This window comes from Sciurus vulgaris, assembly GCF_902686455.1.
Source record: "Sciurus vulgaris genome assembly, chromosome: X".
Classification (NCBI taxonomy): Eukaryota; Metazoa; Chordata; class Mammalia; order Rodentia; family Sciuridae; genus Sciurus; species Sciurus vulgaris.
This window is the reverse complement of record NC_136471.1, coordinates 2152005-2172050: the sequence shown is the minus strand read 5'-3', so window position 1 is coordinate 2172050 and position 20046 is coordinate 2152005.

The following is a 20046-nucleotide window of genomic DNA, read 5'->3' as shown; positions in this document are numbered from 1 at the left end:
AGAGGTTATGGAAGCCATCCCCCTGCATGGAGGAGCTGCTGTCTGGCCCACGGAGACATCAGTAGGTTGCAGCATCCCCCCTCCCTTACCGGAGTCATGGCACCTCCCAGGCATCCCCCACTGAAAAGGCTGGAGACTGGTGTGTGAACAGAAAGGGTGATGGGCCTCTCAGGGAGGGGGAAAGAAGGAGCCCAATGGTAAAAGCTTCTGGAAACATAGACTCAAGCTCAACACAGGGAAGTACTACTCCCAGGAAGCATGGTCTACATACCAGCTAGCTGGCTGCCTGGAGAGGGAAAGAGCGCCCTGCCTTGGGAGGTGTGTACACCTGAGCTGGTAGGCCCAGGGAGGGGGCGAGGTGAAGGGGTGGATGCTTGCAGTGGAGGAGAGAGTGGGCACATCTCTAAAGGGCATTCCTGCCAGAGACTGGATTCTGTGAGGGATGGCTGCATGAGTCAGGGGCCAAAAATGGGGCTGAAGGCCCCTCTGACCTGCAGGGGGAGGCTGAGCTTTGCAGGCAGCAGCAACCAACCTCCTGATCATAGGGGAAACTTGGCCATGGGTCCCAGCAGGGCCTTAGCCACGTTTCGGTGCTTGGCAAACAGTCTGGAAAATGAGAGCAGTTGACAGGCACTGGCCCACAGTGCTGGGGATGGGCTGGAGGGCGGTGGAAGCATGTGAGGCCCCTCTGTTTGTGTGGTGGGCTCAGAAACGTATGACCAAGCAGTCAGGCTGAGAGTCAGCCTACGTGCCTTGGAGCTGCAGATCGTCGAGGGAGCCGTGGAAGGCATCAGGACAAGAGAAAGTCACCAAAAACTCCCATCTTTAGCAGCCCTCCGACTGGAGTTAGGAATGATGAAGAGCTCCCCCACCTAAAGGCACTCGGGCAGCTGAGGCACCAGGAGCCTTGCATGTCCCAGCCTCATCAATGCTTGACCCCGAGTCAGGGATCCCAGGCAGCCTTCGAGGGACCAGGAACCAAAGCTCCCTTTACGCCCACCTTCCCCACCCCTGAGGTTCCCTAGTAAGAGCAGCAGGCACCAAATGCAGGCTCGTGGGGGAGGGGTTGAGAAAGAGAAAGGTACTTCTGGGAGGAGAGTTCAGTTATGGGATGAGAAGCTGAGACTCACAGATGTGGGCCTGTCCTCACTACAGCCTGGGAGTCTGGCAATCTCTGCTCCTGGTTCTGGATGAGCAAGACTGTAAACCCTGGAGCTGACTAAGGACTGGTGACTCTAGACTGTGTCCACCTTGGGAGTCCACTGGCACATGAGGACAGGGAGGCTGCCATATGACCTTGGCCTCCTCTTCTTGTCATTTCTAGTATCTGTGCTGGGGCAAAGGCAGCTAGCTCCCCACGGGGAGTCCAAAGCTGTACCACCCTGCTATCCTATGATACTCCTTCCCGAGTCTCTTGCGTTAGGGCCCCACCCTCAAATCTTGCATTTGAAGGATGCTCACAGCCAAGGGGGTGCCACCACCACCTGCCCCTTCCTGGCCACAATTTCCTACAAGAGCACATTCAACAGCCCAAGACTCCAGTGGGATTCCAGCCCACTCCCAGAACCAGCAAGGGTCCCTAGAGTCTGTCCACTTTTGGTCAGGATACATACAGGGCCTGTTCACGTGGGCTCCATGTACCCAGTGGATGGTAGCTGGCCTCCATGCATCAGGCTGAGTTGCAGGGGCAGGGGGAAGGTAACCACTAAGGTCTTCATTCATTCTCTTGTCCAAGGCCCTGAAAATGGGGACACAGGCAGGGCCTCTGGGTACCTTTGCATTCAGATGAGTCCAGTTCTTACCCCCACCCAGTACCCCACCACTCACACTCCCTATTTGTCTTGGTCCTGGTGCACCATGGGTGCTGACGGCGGGGGCCGGCGGGGGTGAGCAGGGGACATCTGGCTGCATGTGTGCGGGGCTCAGCCTGGGCAGAAATGAAGGAAACAGCGGCGGCGGCGGGAGAGCCCCCTCCGTGGAGAGACTCTTGGGTCTAGACGACTTGGCAAGGCCGGCAGGGCTGAGTCACATGTGTCTGGAGCTAGAGATGTGGACGCCAGGACTGGAACATGAACGTGCCCGCTCTGGAGGGCCGGGCCAGACTGGGGGAGGGGGGCTTAATCTTACCTTCTTATCCCTAGTGCCTCCCCAGCCCAATCTGAGCCCCAGTTTGTGCCCAGCCTCTGTTCCCTGTCAAAGGCCCACCTGAAGGAGCAGGGCAGGACAGCTTTCACTGGGAGTCAAGTGGAGCCCACGTTTTTTGGCAGGAACAAACTGGAATTTCTGTCCAGGAAGAAGATGGGAAAGTGGTCCCAATATGAACCACAGCCCTGTTCCCTCCGCCCAGCCACGTGGGCCAAGTGGAACCTTTGCCCCCAAACCCCCCTTGTGCATGCTACCCTCTCCAGGTCACTTTCCACTGGCACCCTCCCCGAGGATGCCCACACCCCAGCAGCTGAAGGCCTGACGGTCCAGGTTCCTCACTCCCCTCCACCATGTCTCCAGACATCCCTGTGCCAGCAGAGGTTCTGTGCTCCTGCGCATCTGTGTTCTGTGTGCCCCTCCCCAACCAGGTCTCAGGCAGGGAAGCCCTAGGGTGGGTCTGAACCCAAATCAGTTGCTGTCTTTGGTGCTCATGAAACATCTGCCAGAAAAGTTCTTTAATTGGGACCAGATCTTCTGAGGTTTTGATGGCACTAAAATGAGATGGGTTTTCTCTTGTGAAGGAGGAGGGCATGGAAAGTTTGGCCTTTTTCTTCTCAAAACAGAAAGGAGAAAAAGGTCCCTTATACCTGTATTGACATAAAACAAAGCTGCAGGCACATGTACCCAGAGACCTGCCCACATGGTGCCCATGAGGAGCCCGCATCCATGTGAGACATACAGACAAGGTGTGGAAAGCTTGAGAATGGGCCCCTTGCCCCTCTCTGGGGAGTCGCAAGGGTTGCCCCTCCCACTTCCCCCACCTGTGGCCTCCGCCCAGGGCCAGCTACTCCAGGCTGTCCTCTGGGCCACTCAACTCCTCCTCACTGACTGCTACCTTCTGTTCCCTGCCCCAGTGAATCTGTGCTCCACCCTGCCACCCAGGGACCACTTTATAATAGAAGTCAAATCCCACAACTCTTCTGAGGAGCAGCCCACACAGAGTCTTCTTGTTTCTTTCAAGGGCAAAGGCAGAGGTGACCGGCCACCCTTTCACACTTTACTCTAGCAGGCTCTCCTGCCCCTCCCCAGTCTCAACCCCTTCTTCACCCTCCACCACTCTGGTCTTGCTCTTTCTCCTTTACTGGAGCTCTTTTTGCATGGCTACATCTTCTCCATTCACATCCCTGCACTTTCTCATGGTCCTTATCGTATCCTCTGACAGAAGTGTTCCTCCCTCTAGCCACCATAGCCAGTCCCTTTCTGATGGAGTCCCTGTGCTCTCACTAGTAGAGGCTCAGGAATGTTCCAGGAGCAAAGACTCCATTCTCCAATCCTCCCTTGATGAGAGGGGACCTGTCAGCTGTGCAACTGGAAGGAGACTTAAAGGACAAAAAGCATTGCTTTGTCATCTTCCCCACTACCAAACTGAGTCCTGACTTACAGAGGGCGTGTGCACTGGTGAGCATGCCCGCTGTGTGGAAGGGAAGGGGCAGGAATCCCTTCCTTGCCCTTAGTCCTGGGACTGTACAGCTAGAAGTGATCTCAATCATCTAATGCAGCTCCTTCTCCTTGCTTGTTCTCAGATTCCAAAAGAACCCATCTCTACCATGTTGAGAAGGGGAGACTGCAGCACTGAACAGGGAGGCTTGCTCCTGAAATCACATGGCCAGTCAGTCCATGGTGGAGCAGGGAGCCCAAAGCTCTTTCCAGCAACCCCCAGGCCTCATTCCTAGTTCCTGGAAAATCCCAATGCCCCTCCCACCCTCTGCTCCAGACACAGGCTCCAGGATCAGTGCTGGCCTGGGGCCCTGCCTGGCTCAGTGGAGTCCTTCCGCAAGTGAGCTTTTGGGGAGGGGCGAGTGGGAGAGGGAGGGCAAGACAGAAACTTGCTGGGAACCTCTGTTCTCTTGAGGCCCCCCATGCTCCACAGGCTGACTTTGCTCTGTGGGGGTTCCTTCAAAGTCCTGCGATGGTCAAGTTAGCAGGGCCCCTGAGACCAGACAGAGTAGGTGACAAGCATACCGCTTGCTCCCCACATGCACACCTAGGTGGCCACTGGGCCTCTCATCCCGGGGAAAGGCAGCTAGGACAGGGCTCCATGGGAGCTAGGGAACTGAGAGCACCCCAGGCTCCGTCCCCCCTCCTGCCTAGGTGGGTAGGAGCAGGGATTCCTCCTTCTTCCAAACTGGCTGTGCCAGAGAAACCTGGGAGCAGGCTTCCCCCCACCCCCAGCCCAGCTAATGGGAACCAGATGGCAGGATGTTTAGTCAGCGCCTGGGGAGCAGCGAGAACAGGGGAAATGGGTAGGGGGCCAGGATTCCAGAATCCATCCCCAGGCAGGGGGAGGGGCAGAGCCAGGGCTCCCATCACAGGAATCTCCGGCCCCCGCCCCTTGAGGCCCATCTCTAGCCCACCTCAGGCAGGGTCCTAGCCCCTGGCTCAGGCAATAACCTCGACCAGGAGGCAAGAGGCACATGGTGACTGAGTGAGCCCAACCCCCTCCACGTTCCTTCTGTGTAAAATGGGGGGTTGGTGGTGCTCAGTCTCCCAGGCTGCCTGGGCAGACTTCACTCTGTCTCAGACACACCTCAGGCCTCTCTTACCTAAGTTGTCCCCTCCCCCAGCTTCAGCGATGCCCCCCATCAGGCAGAATGCTGGACCTGGGCCATACCGTGTCACCCATGGCGTGCACAGTCAGACAGTGGCCTCATCCCTGGCTTCCAAGGCATTTGCTCATTCCCCAGACAGTCCTTGTCTCTGCTCAGTGTGTGGCACAGTCCCAAATTCGGATCATAAACCAGAGCCCTGCATGGCAGGGGTGGGGAGGGCAACCATGAACCCTGTGTGGCTCATACATGGCTCTCAGCTGGTGTGGGGGCTCCTCCAGGACAGCAGTTCCTATATATACCCTCCATCTTCCACACATGGTACCTCTGCTCTTTCCCAGACCTGAGTGGGTAAATATTGAGGAACCCAATGAAGACCCCCTTGCTGCAGACTCCCCCCGACCTTGACTCGCTCCTGCACTCCTCCAGGGTCTCATACACTGCCCCTCGACCTTAGACAGAGACTCAGACACCCAGACAGAGATGGAGACAGAGGCTGTGGCCTCTGCCCCTCCCCCTCTGCCTCACCCACAATTAACTCATTTTTTCAGATTGCTTCCAAACATAAGTCAACACTGGACAGAGCTGTAGGAAAAGCTTCCTCAACTCTGGCCCCAAAGAGCCAAGCTGTGGTAAGCTCAGTGCTCCTTGCCAGCCCCTCCGCCTGCTGCCCTAGGATCCCAGAGCTTGGTGTGGGACTGGGGCCTGGTCGGTGTCCAATCCCAGCCACTGGAGCAGAGACTGTTGGCACCCCTCCAAGGACTTCTGTGCCTCTTGTTCTGCCACCTGCTCATCTGCCTCCACCTAGCCCTCAGGTCCAGCCTCCTTTCTGGCTGCTTCATGCCATCCTGACCTACAGGGAACCCTGTGACCCAGTATATGGGGGAAGCACAGGAGCATCAGAGGAGTGTCTGAGACAGTAGTCACAACTGAGACCTAGGCCTCTTGGCCAAGAAGTCTGGGAGACCTGTGAAATAGCATCACATAGGCAGCCCCTGGTATATGCAATTTCAGTGGGGGTGGCATAAGACATACAAATTGCCCCCCCACCCCCATTTTACAGAAGAAGAAACAGTCTGGAGAGGAGGGAGTTGCCCAGAAGTAGGCAGGAAGCTGGTAGAAGAACCAGGAATCAGCCCTGTCTACAGGTAGGCCAAGTGCCTAGGTAGTACCAGGGCCTTGAGGGACAGAGTGTCCATGTTCACTGCCCTCTGTGCTGTTTCCTCTGGGATTGGGAGTCCTGCTACCTATGGCAGATGTGCATGGGATTATCAGGTTCTGTAGAAGCCAGGACCATCATTGCCTAGGTAGCCCTGGTACCTGCCCCCTTTCCAGGGGACCCAGGAGGCCCCTGGGCCTCTCCTTTTCCAGCCATGGAAGTAGGACCTGGCAACTAGTGGTGGGCATTTTGCTCCATGGTGGGTCTCACAGGCCTGCTGTGTGTGGAGACAGAAGCTCCATTCATGGGGGCCACTGGGCCTGGGCCAGTGGGGAATCAATGCAGGTCTTACAGGAAAAGCCCAAGTACTCAGGTCCAGGAAAGAATCAGTGTGTCTTTCTCCTCATATGGGAGCAGGGGACACCAGGGGACTTAGAGGCAAGGCCTGGGGTGGTGATCGTTTGGCAAAAGGGAATTTTCCAGGAGGAGGGCTTGGATGGGTGAGGGCAGCTCCTAGCACCATGGCCAGGACCAGAAGCTCAGGGAGCAGCACTGGCACATTCCATCCAGTCATTACTGTATGTGTCCCTGTGACCTGTCCTGCTTTGGCCACCATTTTACCTCTCCCAGCTCTCCATGCCCCCTGCTGGCCTGCAGGGCCTGCCCACAGGGGCCGTGAAGGTATGATACTCCTCCTCCTGGCTCTTTGGGCAGGGTGCTACTCTGGAGGGGCCCTGGCCAAACAGGAGCTGAGCCTGAGAGAGCCCATGGCTCCACTGACCCCTGTGGGCCTGGTTACCCTGCAGCCACCGTCCAGGTCTCCAAATGGTGAGTACGTAGAAAGCCAGTCCCTGTGAGGCTGCCTAGTTGGTGGCCACCTGGGGTGTTTAAGCAGGGCTGGGAGGGTCCCATAGGCCCTCAGAGAGGCGTCTCTGGTGAGCAAGAGGGGATTTCAGACTCTGGGAGGCCTTGTGCTCACTGCATAGGATGTAGTAAGGAAGGGGACAGCTGGGAGAATGGATCAGGGTTTGTTGGGTAGGAGTTGATCTTGTTGCCCCAAAGTCTTCTGGGACCAGGAGAATTTGAGGGATCTGGAAGGGTAGGGCCTGGTTGGGTGGGGTGCCTGGCACTCGGGGGCTCCAGTGACTCCAGGATGAGGGCTATGGGTACAGCCTTTGTTTCACAGGCTGGTGGGTGATGCTATGCTTGATGTACCTGGCACAGACCCAGGTACAGGGCGGGGGGGGGGTCAGTTGAGTGGGTCCAGACCCTTGCTCCATGAAGATAGAACAGTGCCCCTAGGCTGCTGGGCTGTAGGGAAGAGAGGCCCCAGAGGTTAGCACCCCTTCTTTGAAATGGCTGACAGCCCCTCAAGGTGGCCTCTGGGCTTGCCTAGCCCCCAACAACCCCTGCCTCCCAGCAGGTACTGGGGCTGCCAGCTCCAAAAGCAAACTGTGCCAGGAAGCTGAACCTCCCTTCATCTCCCCTGATGCACATGTAAGGCCCTTGCTCACCACTGAGTACAGGGCAGAGGGGACACTGAGGCAGTGCCCTGCCACCGCCCCAACCCTGTCTTCAGGAGGTACTGGGGGAAGTGAGGGGAGGTAGTAGCCAAGGTCCCCTGAGCAGTCAGAGGTCCTCAACCTAGAGCAGCTGAAGCTGTCCTAGGTCTGGCCCCTGTGAACTGGGGGACAGCCTGTGCCTTATCCCAATGGTTGTGGAGAGCCCAGAGCAAAAAAGAGGTGCCTCAGGTTTGACCTGTTTGACATTGGGTAGCACTCTAATCTATCTCTCTCTCTCTCTCTCTCTCTCTCTCTCTCTCTCTCTCTCTCTCTCTCTCTCTCTCTCTCTCTCTCTCTCTCTCTCTCTGGTGCTCCTTGGGAGGTGAAAGGCAGAGGGAGGCCTGCATAGAGAGAGGTGAGGTTGTGAGGTTGGCGGGCTGGCCTACCATGGACCCATGGACACTCCACTTGTGGGGAAGGAGGCAAGACCCCTCAGCCACACCACCCTACATGGACTCCTTCTGCAGGTCAGGTGCTACCTATCCCCAGGAACAGCAGCCCAGACAGGCCTGAGGACTGGCACATGGAATGGCCACAGGCTTGGCCCACCCCCAAGGAGAAAGCCCACAGGGCCCCCACCAAGTCCTTCACCCCTGACTGGAAGGCATCTGCCAGGCTAGGGCTGACTCTGAGGAAAGAGTCAGCTCCATTGGCCTCAGGACAGGAGTGGGGTCAGAACGAGATGCTCGGCACCAGTCAGGCTCAGTTGCAGGTCACAGCCACAATCAGGGCTGAGAAGTTCAGGCCTCACAGGCCAGCAGAGCCTCTGGAATGCAAGAGGGTACAGTACCTACAGAGGAGGTCCAGGACAGGAAAGTAGGAGGCTGGGAAGCCAGAAGAAGGGGCCCAAAGCCCAGCAGGCTCCCAAAAGGTAAAGGCTGGCTAGGACAGATGGTCCCCAGACAGGGCCTACTGGGGGTAATGGGTCCACCCGTGAGTGTCCAGAGTAGCTGAGGCTTTGTCCAATCTCCACGAATCACACCAGCATCACCAGCCATTCAAACTCAGGGGTCAGGATGGGAACCCTTCAATGTCATGTCACCTCCCAGTCTCAGTCACTGGCAAGCCCCTACCCCTCAGCAGACCCTTGTTGTGACCAGGCTAGAGTGCTCTCTTTTCCTCCAGGTGCCCCCCACCAATCTGGACCAGGGAGTGCTGGCCATATAGCTCGTCTCGTAGAGTGCCTGCCTCTCATGCTGGAGGCCCGGGTTTGAGTACCCAGCCCTCTGGGATAGTGGAAGTAACAAACAATCTGGACCAGGGGCCCAGCACCAACAGAAGGACCACAGCAGAGGCCAGGGCAGCAGAAGCAGCCCCTTGGAGACCACACGCCTTGGGCGGAAAAGGTCAGGAAGCAAGAGAAGCCACAGGCCTGGGCTTGCAGACATGGGCACCACAGAACAGGCCATGCCCTCCCTGCCAGCCTCATGCCTCCTGGCCCGACAGCTATCGCCTGCAGCAATGTCAGGATGAAGCATGTCCCTGCCCTGACTGACCCTGGCCTGACCACATTCTATCTGGCAGGTGAGTGAGCCCTCTTCCAGCTTTGTGAGAAAATGAGAAGGACACATGCCTGGGTTCTTCCCTGGCTTCCCTTCTGGTGGGTCCTAGGCCAGCGTGGCCGCCTCACTGCACTGGGGACAGCCTACCTCCCTGTGGGTCCTGGTTGGTGGCAAGAAGATGCCCTGACCTGGGACAATCAGAAGAGTCGGCTTTTTCAAAGAAGCAGGAGGTACAGAGTGGCAGAGGGGAGGGGACGGGGGCACGGAATGTGTCTGTTCTTTGTGTGCACAGAAAATGAAATTGCCGAGATCCTGGCCTACCCGTTCCTGGGGCTGCCCAACCTGGAGTGGCTGGACTAAGCAAGAAATACACTGGACGCCTTCAAGGTGTGCATGGCCCTCCACCTACTCTCTGGGGTAGCCCGGACCTGGAGACTGGCAGGTTCCGGCACATGTTCCTCTGCACTGGTCTACAGGGTGGAGCTGCTGGGGGTCAGGCCTGAATCCGGCGGCACTGCAGGAGTCACCCAGAATGGAAGGCTCCCATCATTTGGGGTACATAGTCTATAGCTGGAACTGTGGGGAGCAGTACAGACCCCAGTGCCTCATGAAAGAGGCCTGTTTCCAGTGAGAACTAGGAAGCCACAATGCAGTCAAATAGGTGCTGCCATGACAGCAGCAGCCCAGCCCCCAGCCCAACCCTTTTCCTCTTCCCCCAGAATCTGACGCGGCCGAAGTGCCCGAACCTGGATGGGAACTCACTGTCCACAGTGCCAGCTTTGCCGGACTCCCTGCAGGAACTCAAACTCAGTGACAACCTCCTGCGGGGCCTGCAGCGCAGCAGCTTCTGGGGTGTGGGCAGACTCCAGGGGTGGGGCTGGAGGAGCTGGGCCTGGGAGGCAGGGAGGCTGAGGAGAGGTGCCAGTGAGGAAGCACTGTAGCCAGCTGCCTGAGCTTCTCTGTCTGCCCTGTAGGGCTCAGCCATCTGCTGACCTTGGAGGTGGAAGGAAACCAGTTGCATGATAGGGACATCTCCCCCACTGTCCTTCCAGCCTCTGCAGCCTGCTCTACCTAAGGCTGGACCGGAACCTACTGCGGACCATTCCACCTGGCCTGCTGGCCTCTGTGCAGGTGAGCTGGAGCCCTCAGGATAGGGAGGTGATATCATTACAGTAGAATGACCAGAGGATTTGCAGAAGGCCATAGTGCAGCCCCTTGGGGGAATTTTCACAATGAAACTCACGGGACTTTGGAGGCAATAGGCCTCTCTTCAGCCTGAGTTAACCTTCCCAAAGCCCAGAGTTGGATCTCCTGGACCCACTGTGCATCCCTGAGTAAGGCCCACATCCTCTGTAAGCCACATAGATCCCTGAAAAGGTCATCCCTATTGATGGTGCTCTCTGGGGATGTGTCTTGGGGACTCCAAAGATCCTTTGCATGGATAGCCAGGGACCTGAGAGTAGCCAAGATGATGGCACCTGAACCTCATGGATGGAGCTGAGTGGAAGCGGGCAGTGCTGGCAGGCAATGGGGACAGACAGAACCAGAAAATGGCCAGGCCACCAGTGAGACGCAGGTGGGCCCTCGCCCTGATCCCTGGCCCTAGGAGCTGCATCTTGGCAAAAGACCTCATCGAGGAGGTGGCAGAGAGTGTGCTGAATGACGGCCACAGCCTCAGCGTCCTCCAGGAGGACCGGCTGGTGCCCCATGCTGGATAGATCTCCCTTGAGTGCTCTGCCCCAGGGGGCTTCATCCTGAAAAGCACATGGAGGTCAGAGAAGAAAGAAGGGCTGCAAAAGCCCAGAGAAACAAGCGGGGAAGTAAAGAGGGTGGTGTGGAGCCATCAAGCCCAGGAGAGGCCGGAAGGCCTGAAGCACTGGGGGAAACCTGTTGCTTGGGCCTGGTTTTAGCTGGGTCACTCAGGTCACCTCCCCCAGTCCTGTCGCCACCTGGTCCTCTGAGTTGTTGCCAACATCCAAGGCCTTCCCTCTGTCTCTCCTGTCCAGAGAGCCTCCCCGGCACTCCCATGTGCAGGTCTGCCCAGCAAGTACCAGGAAGCCCACCAGAGGCAGTGGCAGTGAAGAGAGGTTGGCCTAGGGCTAGGTTTAGCTATGAGGTGACAAGGACAGAAGAGGCATGGAAGGGAAGGGGCAGGGCAAAGAGTAGAGTCTGTCTTCCTATGGCTGCCATCATAAAGCACCACAAAGTGGGTGGCCTGAAATCCAAAAGTGGATTTCTCTCCCAGTTCTGGAGCCCCAAAATCTGGAGTCTAGGTGTTGGGGGCTGTACTACCTCCCAAGTCTCTAGAACAGAATCCTCCCTTGCCTCTTTCAGCCTCTAGTGGCCTCCAAATTGTTCCTTGGTTTGTAGCAGCATCACTTCAGTCTCTTCCTCAGTGTCCCCACAGCCTCCTCTGTCTTCTTTCTCATCTGTCTCTTATCAGGACACCTGTCATTAGATTTAGGGCTTACCTGGGTACTCCAGGATGACCTCATAGCCACATCCCTACCTTGACTATATCTGCATGACCCTTTAACTAAGTAAGGTCATATTCACAGGGTATGGGTGGACATATCTTTTGGGAGCCACCATTCACCCCACTACAAGAAGTGTTAAGATGATGTCATACATGTGGTTTGGACAATTGGGTGAGGGTACTGGCACTTAGAGGCCTTTCCCAGTGACCAGAGGCTGCAGAGCTAAGGAACCAGGACCTGGTCTTGGGAACAGTGGGGAAGGCTGAGAGAGACTGGGTGCCAGGCCAGAGGCTGAGGAGGGTCTGATGACTACCAAGACAGGGTGGGGCAGGAGTGAGGAGGGGAGGCAGGGGTCCCCAGACAGTCCTACCACCATTCCCCGGACCAGAGCCTCCCGCCCTGCATCCTCATGTTCCAGGAAAAAGTTACCAGGACGTTTGGGTTTAATTATTCCTTTTTCCTCTCCCCCTCTTGCCAAGGGGGCAAAGGAAAGCAGACAGCAGCCTGGGAGGGGCCACCCAGTCACGTTCCACTCCTGCTGCCCGCCTGCCACGGGGCCTGGGCAGGGGGCTGGCGGCCAGTCAAGCCCAGGCAGCTCAGCCCCTGCCTCTTTTTGACTCATCTTGTTTCTGCTGGTGGAAGGGGAGGGGGCTGTGGGTCTGCAGAAGCAGAGGCAGGGGAGCTGCCCAAAGGACTAGAGGATATCACTGAAAGGGGCCTTTTTCCCAGCTCTGATTCATTCTAGAAGCATCACACCCTCTGCTCTTACAGAACTGCAGGGTCTAGGGCTTTCTCACTGCTGGGGTCAGGGCCTCAGGGGTCCACCATGGAGCCACAGGGGGCTCACAGTGGCCCCTCAGATGGTCTAGCACCCTGAAGTTCATCATCAGCTTCCCTGCATCCCTGTGCACCAGTCGACACTGAAGACTACATGATCCCTCAGGGTCCCTCTGGGAGCCTGGTTTGTCTCTCCCTGCGCACCTCCCTTCGGCATGGCTAATGACAAGATTGGCTGAGGCAGAAAAAGCACAGGAGGAGAGTAGGAGGGCTCTGAGGCAGAGGATGGGGAAGCAGAGGGGTGACAAGGCACAGAGGGAGTGGAAGGAGTGGGAGAAGGGTCTGCTGTCTCCACAGAGTCTGATGTTGCTAGCCCTGCAGAGAGCAAGAAAGCTCCCACCCAGCTCCCCTCTCCCCAGTCTTTAGAGGACGGAAGGTGAAACACAAGGTCTGGCCTGACTCAGAAATTGTGTGAGTCCTTGCTGTGGAGAGGTCCAGGTGGCAGCTGCCATCTAGGGTCAAATCTCCAGAATCCTTTTGGGCATGGGCCCAGGATTCCGATTTGGAGTTCTAGTCTCTGGAACTCTTACAGCTGAGCATGGCACACTTGAGCCACCAGCTTCCTGTACACCTGTGTCTTTGCTCTCCAGGAAGCTGGAGGCCCTCAACCCATCCCATAACCGGCTGGTGCATGTATCCTTCTTCTTGCCACGGGGCCTGTGGCACTTGATGCTGCATCACAACCTCATCAAGCGCATCCCTGACTATGTGTTTGCACACATGCAACCAGGCCTGGAGTTCCTGCACCCGTTCCACAACAGGCTTCGCACTGACGGTGTCCATGGCATGTCCTTCCAGGGCCTGTATGCCACTCTGGCAGAGCTGCTGCTGGATCACAATCAGCTGCAGGCCATCCCACGTGGCCTCCTGGTCCTCAAAGGTCTGCAGGCGCTGCACCTGAGCCACAATAAGATCAGGTAGGGCCACCTACCTGTGACCTTCTGCCCTCAGTCCCCACCCCCAGCCAGGGGAGAAAGAGGCCATCTGAGGCCAAGAAGCCACACCTTTCAGCTTGGCTAGAGTGGTCTCTTTACCCATAGGCCTCAGAGGCCTGGGAGAGGTTGAGGGCAGGAGTAGGGTTATCACTCCCTCCCCACAATCCATCCATTGGTCCATCTTGGTTGTCATGATGGGAGTCTGTGTCTGTGACTGCCAGGTCTAGGCAGCCAAGGAAGAGAGCTGGGACAGGTGAGTCTGCACAGATTGAGCCACATGCACTGGCTGTCCATTGTCCATGGAGTCCCTGGGTCATGCCCTAGACACTGCTTCCTCAGCAGGGGCTTCAGAGGGCCTGGTACCCACCCTCCCTCACCAGGAGCCTGCAGTCCCTTGTAACTGGTCTCCCTTGCTGTATCTGAGCAAGAGGGTGAGCAACGGGAGGGTGGGGCTGGGATCTAGTCCTGAACATTCAGGTGGGATGAGGCCAGGAGGGAGTGGCAACTGCTGCCATCAGGAGCCTGCCTGACCTTTGACCAGGTTTTAGTCTCTGGAATCACTCCTCTCTCTGTGGGGTCTCTCCTTGTCTCTTTTTGCATGGTGCTTTCCCCTCCTTTGGGGGCTCTTTGCTCCCCTGATCTGCCTAGCCACCCACTTCACAGACATGTGCCCCTGAATTCCATCTATGACACGCGTGTGGCCCAGGATTCCAACCTCATCTCCACACACCTGGAGAACAACCTCATTGGTGCCACTTTCTGCCCATGGCCTTCTCCTGCATCCGGGCCTATCACAGCGTAGTCCTCTGACCCCAGCAGAGGGAGGAGGGCTCCTAGCTGTGCCAATGCCCAACTTGCCCACACATATGCTGCTGATTGCGTGAGGGGTCACCCAGGGCAGGCTCCACTTGATCTTTGCAGACTGGGAGAAAGATCTATTTCCAATTGACTGATGGAGGCCCCTTTACTTAGCAAATGTCCCATCAGAGGGCAAGAGGTGTGGGGAGCACTGGTTTGTACTTGAACTAATAAATGAATTCCACTCGAGCCTGAGATGGGCCTCCCTCCCTCCAAGATATAAGCTGCTGGCTCTGCAGTGTCCATGGAGTCCCTGGGCCATGCCCTAACCACTACTGTCTTAGAAGGGGGTTCAGAGGGCCTGGTACCCACCCACCCTTACCAGGGTTCTGCAGTCCCTTGCAATTGCCCTTCCTCCACCTGAATCCTCTTATCCAGCAAGCATCCCTGTCCTGAGCCAGGATCCAAAGAGATGGATTTCACTGTCATTGCAGGCTAGTGCACAGGCCCATGGCACCTGTCTTTTGTCCTAGAGTGAGGACGTGGACTGCCAGTGTCACCTCTGGGGGACCAACATTGCTTCTCCTTCTCCCACCATTCCAAGTTGCAGGACCCTCTTTCTGGTCCTCCCATGCACCCCTACCCACACTCAGCCTGCCAAGTCCTCAGGGCACCACCCCAGCTCACAGACAAGAGGTTAAGGTGTGGACAAGTCCAGTAAAGTTGCCCAAGGATGTACAGCTTGCTTGCTGTAGGACCAGGTTGTGCCCCAGTGAGGACTGGTGCCAGAGTAGCATCCATTCAATAATTATTGGGGACAGAACCCTGAGTCTATACAAGACCAGGCCCTGCCTTGGGAACCCAGTGGTGACTGCTCTCTGATCAGAATTGCTGTCTGTCTGAGCAAGGTTAGCCTGTGGTGCTAAGCCCAAGAGCCCCTGTCCTAAGGACAGGACTGCTTGCTGTGCTGGACAGAGACCCTGGGTCTGCAGAGCGCCAGAAAGCACTGAGGCAGTTGCCTTGCACTTGTGTGAGGGGAGCCAAAGGAATGGGCTCGTGATGCAAGGTGGCAGGCAGGCAGGTCATGGCAGGGAAGGGACCAGTCCCTACCTTCAAGGATGTGGGTGGAGGAAGGGCACAAAGATGCGCACTGCAGGGACCACACCACCACTGGCTCCAGCTGGGCTCTGGGCCTGGGAACTTTATCTTGCCTCTGTCCCATTCTGTGGCTGATCTGCCTCTGCCCCTCCCCCATCCCTCTCCCTCCACCCCCGCATGCGTGTTGTGTTTGCAGTAGAGAAAGGGCCAGACTCTGGCAGGGGGCGGGGAAAAGCCTGGGAAGCTGGTGGAGTGTTTGCTTTGGACTCATCCCTGCATTCCTTCTCTGGGGCCTGGGCCCACAGATATGGCACTTCCTGTTTGGGCTGGGTCAGAGGTCAGCAGCCCTCAAGGCACTGGCCCTGCTTTCTCATCTCTCACGACCCCTACTCCCTGACCTGGCAGCTCCAGCCCCTGCCCCTGCCCCTGTCCCTCCTGCTGTAGCCTTTTGGTCCTACAGCCCCTGCTCTCTTCTTAGTCCCAGAGTTCAGGCCTGGAGGCACAGGAAGTGTGGGTTGGGCAGCCCCAACATCCTCTCCTCCCCTTTCTTACCTCTGCAGAGCAAATGAGGTCAGGAAGACTGCCGTGGGGTGTGGGGGCAACCTGGCCCCAAGCCCCCTCTAGACAAGGGGGGGAAGAGCCCCTGCCAGATGGAGGACAGGGAGCAGGCACTCTATGGTGGTTCCTGGGCTGATTTCACTTCTAGATGGCTTGTCTTTGGGGCTGACTTTGGGTGGCAGAGCCCAGGGTGGGCAGTAGTCCCCCTGTGACTGTCCCCATTGAGGGCAGGAGTTTAGAATTCAGGAATTTTGCTACGGGGCTCTAGGGGGTCACCACCTGGCCAAGTGAGAAGTTGGCCTGCCACTGACAATACAGGTCTAGGTAGGCCTCAGCCAGTCCCATAGGCACTCAGGAGCTTGGCTGGCCCTGAGTTGGGACAGGGCAATCAAGCCTTTATGTCCCCAGTCATCATTAGCTAGGAGGCATAACTAGGGAACACAGGGCACTCTCTCCAGCCCAAGGGATTCCCCAAGAGAACCAGGGGACCAGGGTTGGGGGTGGGTCCTAGCAACTGGAGGCTGGGGGCTTCAGTCCTGTGACAATGTGGGAGATGCTGGCCAGCACTACAGGGACATCCCCAGACAGAGCCCAGCCTGGAGAGCAAGTGTAGCATAGCATGGCCTGGGGCCAGGATGGAGCTGCTCATTGCCTGCTTCTGCCATCCCTCACACCTATGCAGGGCACGTAGCTATTGCCCTTCTCCTGGGGCAGGCACCAGCTCTGTCTGAGCATCATAGCATATGCAGCCCAGTCAGTAACCCCAAAGTGCTGGACCTCTGGAGGCACATGGTGGTAGCAATCGTTTTGGTGATGATGATAGGGTAGGGGTCACTGGGTTCAAGTGGCAAAAGGGGAAGCACTCATCAGTACCCAGACTGAGATGGGGATACCAAGATGATGGGGCAGTGGGACTGAGGGTAAGAACAGTGGGGACAATAAGAGGCATGCATAAAGCTAACAAGTTCAAGGGGTGGAAAATGGGAATGGAGATCCGTGTATTTCTTGGGACTGGGCCTGTGTCTCCTCTGGGGACCTCAGCAGGACCTTGCATCTCTGCTCCCCTTCTGGCCCTAGTCACAGAGTCTTGTCCAGCCTTCCCACATCCTGTACTGAGTTCCTGTCTCATACCCATGGCAGGGTAAGCCTTGCTTAGTTGTCCTCCTCCAGAAGAAGCTGTTCCAGGAAGGGAAGGTCTAATGTGGTGCCCTGTGCCTCTGCCCCCATACAGTCCCTACACCCATAGCAGTTGCCACCATGGTGGCCACACAGGGACAACCTGGGACATGCTGGTGAGAGCAGGAGATGGAAATGTGTTAGGCAGGCAGAGTTAAGCATCCCCTCCAGGAGTTTACAAATGGAGTAGACAGCTTGTGACCAGTGACTCTATTGAAGCCAGAAGATATGCGCAGGAATCCTAAGCCAGACCCTAAGTGAAGTGGACCCTGATCGATGTCCTGTGTGACTGGACTCCGAGACCCACTTCTTTAAAATCTCGAGCCTGTGGTCTTGAAGGCCACCTAACTCCCCTCTAATCCTATCTTATAAATCCCTAGACAACAGACAACCATTCTTGGGACCCCTCCTGCTGCAAGAACTCTGCTTACTTTTTATTTCTTCAATAAATCCTGTTACTTTATTCTAACCCTTTGTGTCAGTGGATCTCATTCTTCAAATTCATGAGACAAAGCACCCACAGATCCCTGTCCCTCACTGAGATGTTCAGCCTTCGGACCAGCACTGGCCTCTGCCACGCACCTGGACCAAAGACTGCTCCAGGCCAGAGCCAGGCAGGGCTTAGGACAGGGCCAGAGCCCAAGCCGTCCCAGCCCTACCCAAGCCTCCTGGTCCTGCAGGCTGCAGGCAGAGCCAGGCAGTTCCTGGGGTCTGGCCTTAACCCAAGGGAAGAGCACAGGGTCCTGGGGTGCCTCCTAGCCTCTCCTTGCTTGTCAGCTTTGAAGGCCATCCACAGAGGCCATGGCACAACCCCTGTCCACTTGTCCCCCTCTGGCCACGCCCCAGACCAGGCCTCTAAAGATAGCTAGCCGCTGGCCAGGCCTCCAAGGAGCCCCCTTCAGGCCCTGAAATTACAGCCCTGGTGGCCCATAGGGGAGAGACGCTGTGTGATTATATCCTCAGGGGAAGGTCAAAAAAAGCTCCTGGCATGGAGAGTGCCAGCTTTCACCAGCCACGCCTGGGCCATCAGCACTGCGGAACTTCCAGACAGTAGAGGCTCAGCTCACTAGCACCACCTCAGCCACCTCTTGGGCATGTTGGCATGAGTCTTGTCCCTAACTTCCCCACCCCCTGCACCCAGTAGGTTCCCCTGGGTGCCTGTTTCATGCTGCCTTGGGACTTCAGGTCATCACTCAAGGGCCACTCAAGTGGTGGCAGAGCTGCTTTCTGGAGTCTGTGGGGGTGTGGGCAGCAAGCTGAGAGGGAGGACCAAGCAAGTCTGTGAACTTGGGATGCTCTGGGCAGTATTGCTGGCTCAAGAAGTGACCCTGAGGTACCTATGCTGTATCCCTGGCTGGGCTTCTGTCCTAGAGACTGAGGCATGAAGTGATCCCATGGGAGGGACTTCTTGCTTGGGGCTGGCTTTGTAGGGGCCCGTGTGAGCATAGGGTGCTGAAAGGCAGCCCCTGGGCACAGCCTCTTCTGGAAGCCTCCCTGCCCCCAAGCCCAGTGCATGCACTCATTCCACTTAGTCACCTTCTTCAGGCCTGGCCTTGCTTGTGATCTGGCAGCCTGGGGACAGGGCTGCTGCCTGTGGGACTTGCTCACTGTAGTTCCCACTATTTCCCAGGTTTTTCCTCTGTCTCTGGCCTTTCTCTTCATGCTGTTGGAAGAGATGTGGAGGAGTCATCTGGAAGGTTCAAGAAGTAGGCGTGGCTAGCTGGACACACTCAGAAAGCAGGACAGAGGGAAGCTGTGAAGAGACACAGAAAGGGATTAGCAGAGGGTCCCTGAAGTTCAGGCCTCCAGAAACTTAATGGGCCAAGTACCTCTGGTAGCTTTCTCGGCACTGTCACTTCTACATGCTGGGCTACCTCCCAGGCTCCCATGCCCTGTCCTCATACCAAAGGCCAACATTTTGTGCCCAAAGAGGACCACAAGGCTCACAGCCTGCCCTCTGGGTGCCCCACTTCTCTCTGGGCCTCCTCCTAACTCTGAAGCAAGGGCACAAACAGCTGCAAGTCAGCTGCGGGGGGACAGGCTGCAGCTGACGCCAGGCCCTTCTCACACATGGCCAAGGGGATGGCAACTGGCAGAGACTCCCCTGCCCAGGAGAGACAGCCTCCCCTCCTCAGCTCCCTTCCTCCTTGGCCCTCCCCCTCTCTCTGACATGGACCTTCTGCCCTTGCCTTTCCGTGCTCTTCTGTGGGTGTGGGCGGGCTGGGGGAGCAGTTGCCTGACAAGGGCTGGGAGGGCTGGCTGCTCAGAGTGGGGAGCCAGCCTATGCAGGGAAGGAACCCAGGGCAGGACAGCTTTCCCTGAGAATCCAGAGCCGGCTCCCCAGAATGTCTGAGGGGCTGGGCTCCTTCTCAGGCTGAGAAGGCTGAGTTCTTGACTCAGAGAGTGAAGAGAAGGGGCGTCCTGGGTGGAGAGGCAGGCAAGGTGAGGCAGACTGGTATCAGCAGAATGGACGGACCCTCTCCAGTCCTCCAGGGAAGTGTCCAGGGCTTCAGAGGCCTGTCCAGTAGAGTCCCAGACTCACACACGGGACATGCTGCAAGGTTCTGGGTTCTGCCTTCCCCACCCACCCTGGCGTCCTGTCTGCCACTGGTTCCTGGGAGCTAAGACAGCTGTGCATTTTGGCCTCCTCGGGAGCCCTGGGGCCTCAGGAAATGCCTGCTTTTCCTTCCTGTCTTGCCCCCGTGCCTGCCCCCTCCTACTAGCCTTGGGAGGCCAGAGGGCAGGAGGCTGCTTGAGGCTCCACTCCTCCAGCCAGCAGGGACACACTGTTTGCACTTCAGCTGGGATTCAGATTGCTCCTGCATTGCAGAGTGGAGGCCTGGGGAGGGGGAGAGGGAGAAGGAGGGGAGGGAGGCAGGCCCAAGGACTGAGGTGCTGCCTGGCTGGTCTGGGAGTGGCCCCCAAATTAGAGGGCCAGGCCGAGTGACTCAGTGGGCCCTGGGCTGGGCATGCAGTTATAGCTTATTGCAGACTGCAAACCACAGACACAAGAACCTTCCAGGCACAAGAACCGTATTTACAGCAGTATTGCCCCTGATGCATCCCCCAACTGTGAGAACAAGTTCCAAAGGTGAATATGTGCCCCCCACCCCCAGGAATATGCCCAGCTGAGACCTGAGGCTCAGGTCTTCAAGGGAGACAGGCGAGCCACTGCTTAGCCTGCTGATGAAGT